The 2,890-nt window shown below is 36.7% G+C and overlaps 1 long non-coding RNA gene across 1 annotated transcript; it reads right to left on the bottom strand.

Moving 5' to 3' along the window:
• Window positions 1-1,516: 1,516 nt before the first annotated feature.
• On the bottom strand, window positions 1,517-2,327 carry LOC140962689 (uncharacterized). Its single transcript, XR_012172592.1, has 3 exons — window positions 2,234-2,327; window positions 1,763-2,169; window positions 1,517-1,678 (listed from the first exon to the last, which is right to left on the bottom strand). It is a non-coding gene; the product is annotated as an uncharacterized lncRNA (long non-coding RNA).
• Window positions 2,328-2,890: the final 563 nt, after the last annotated feature.

The raw sequence follows: 2,890 nt of genomic DNA, 5'->3' as shown, positions 1-2,890 counted from the left end.
AAATTTTTCGTGTCATTACTTTGATGCTTGTTTTAAGCCATATAGAGACTTCATTAGTTTACAAACCTTATTTTCTTGCCCAGTCGCATAAAATCTCTCAAGTTATTACATGTAAATTTCTTCCTCTAAATCTCCATTTAGAAAAACTATCATTACGTCCATTTGGTGAACTTCAAGATTTTGCAAGGCGGCAATCGCGAGTATCACACGAACATATGTTATTCTCGATACAGGAGAATATATGTCAAAGTAATCAAGCCCTTCACGTTGATGGTAACATTTGATTATCAATCTGACTTTATACTTATCTATGGTTCCATATGATTTCATTTTTCTTTTGAAAATGCATTTACAGTCTAGTGGTTTGCTTCCCGGAGGAAGATTCACTAATTCTCATGTATGGTTTTGTAAAATGGATTCCATTTCGGAATTGGTAGCCTCTTTCCATAGAGGTCCCTCAGATGAACTCATTGCTTCCTTGAAGCTTTGATGTTCACTTTCCATCATGAAAGTGATGAAATCCGAACCAAATGGTTTCTCAGTCCTAGTGCTCTTACTACATCTAGGTTCAATATATTGATCAATCTCTTGTTCTTTTTCAATTGCCTCATATAATCTTTTGGATTAACTTGGTTCTTCCTTAGATTTGCATTGAAACATGTGTTCAAAGAACGATGCATTTTTTGATTCCATTATTATATTTTTGTGAATATCACACTATAAAAAAGAAGCTATCAGAGCGGTTATTTGACATGTAGGTGTGGTTTTCCACCGCTCCTACAAATATGGCAACGATTTTCCAAGCGCACTTGTTGCCACCGTTGCTAGGGACAATTATAGCGGAAGAACAAACCGGTGGTAAATGTTATCATCACCGCTCTAAAAGGTTAGTTTTTCCCCAGTTAGAAACCGCAGTCATAAATGCTCATCTGGAGCGTTTACGTAAACGATATGAATTCTTCATATCAGGTATGGGCATGAACCGATCTTGCAGGTGAGGATGTTGAATCAGTTGCCAACCGAGCATGAGACATGGATATGGCCATAGTTTTTAAGCCGAGGCTGATGTGAAACCTAGGACCGGTTTATGAAACAACTTCTGTTTGCAGGTATTCGGAGCGGATATTAACCACTCCTAAATGTGGGCTGCAAGAGCGCTTCTCTTCACGCTTCATCATGCGTGCAAGGGGAGCGGTTTCGTAGCTGTTCTTAAAAGTCACATTCCTAAGCAGTTTTGTGACCACACTTAAATGTTGTAATTGGTTAAACATCCGCTCCTACAAATCATGAGTCCTAACCAATCGACCACTGCATTAGCTTTCAATTCAACAAATTGATTATTTTCTATTCCAAAAATTTTATAATCAATACTTTTGATTTTTCATCCAATCCACTCGACATCGCAAATAGATTTTTTTTTTAAAAATTTGTATTACCTTCTAAAAGAAATCATTGCATAACTCAATATAATAAATAGATGATCTAACCAAAATAACATATCAATCAACTAAAAAAATATTATTTATTTCCAACCCTAACATAAAACCAAATATCATTTTCCAAAATTCTAGTTGCTACTATTCGGTTTCTCTCATGGAGGAGATCTACGGATACTTTCTTGAGCATTTGAACGAAAACTCATATATTGTTGCAGGATTTCTAACATAACACCTGCCATCTACAAAAGAAAGGGGATTTGAAGTCATGCATTTATACAATTAATTTTTAAAAAATCATTTGTTAATATCAAACATGCAAATACCTATCCCAGTAACGTTTCGGTCCCTCGAGATCCCCCAGCAGTTCCGACCATCATACTTTGCATAATATGGGTAAAATTTTGTAATTATTGTTCCTGGATCCGCCACATCGATTGTTCCATCTCAGATTGCCTTTGTGCTTCACGTGCTTCCATTTCTGCTTGTAGTCGTGCTTCTCTCTGCTTATATTGCCTCTTTTCATTCCTTCCATTGTGCTTCTCGTGCTTCCTCCCTGGTTTCCATATCCTTTATTTTTTCTTTCATTTCCTTTAACTTTTCTGTAACATCCGAAGCAGTGTCATATCCTTGGAAATGGATACGCTTATATTGCTCAGGAAAAACTTGGCTAGGCAATGCACCAGCTCCTAAACATCGAACTCGCCCAGAATGCTCAGGCCCGAACAACTCACTGCATAAAAAATAATTAGTATCGTACAATTTTTAACTTTAGCAAAATAAAAAATGTGCATTACCAAAATGCTTGCTCATGCACTTGTCTTGGATCTGTTCCCTTCGGCATGTCTTGGTCACAGCGCTTTATAACCTCATTCAACAAAGCTTAGACAAAAAAATTGTCAATAAAATTAAAAAAAATCTGAAAAGTCATTTTAAAATACTGAAACAAAATTCTTACCTCATATCTTATAGCTTCATCATCAATAGGGGTACCTCCTTTCTTTTTACCGCGACAATTTAATTTTAATAATTCAATATGAGTAGGTTTTATTCGTACAGTTGGATTCGATGCATACTCTTACCATACAAGACATTTTTGTTTAGAGTCATTTTAAGGACATCAGATCCAGACAACAGAGACATATCTAGCTCACATAGCTCTGGCCATAACTCGCCATTGTTCGAATTTCTGCATCTGGAGATAAGGAGCGACGATGCCCTCTGAATGACCACTTCTTGCCATTCCTCAAGTACAATGCATCTGTCTTATCAGCACATGTTGGACATGCATTCTTTGAATATGTGTTCCATCCACACAAACATTCCAAACCAGGAAAGTCACTGACTGTCCAAAGTAATGCAGTGTGCATGTGAAACATTTTTTTGTTGCAAGCATCATATGTCAGCGTCCCATTTTCCCACAAATCTTTCAACTCAGCCAATAAAGGTTGTAA

The sequence above is a fragment of the Primulina huaijiensis genome, chromosome 17, assembly GCF_012295235.1.
Source record: "Primulina huaijiensis isolate GDHJ02 chromosome 17, ASM1229523v2, whole genome shotgun sequence".
In the NCBI taxonomy this organism is placed as follows: Eukaryota; Viridiplantae; Streptophyta; class Magnoliopsida; order Lamiales; family Gesneriaceae; genus Primulina; species Primulina huaijiensis.
This window is presented reverse-complemented; position numbering and strand designations above follow the sequence as displayed.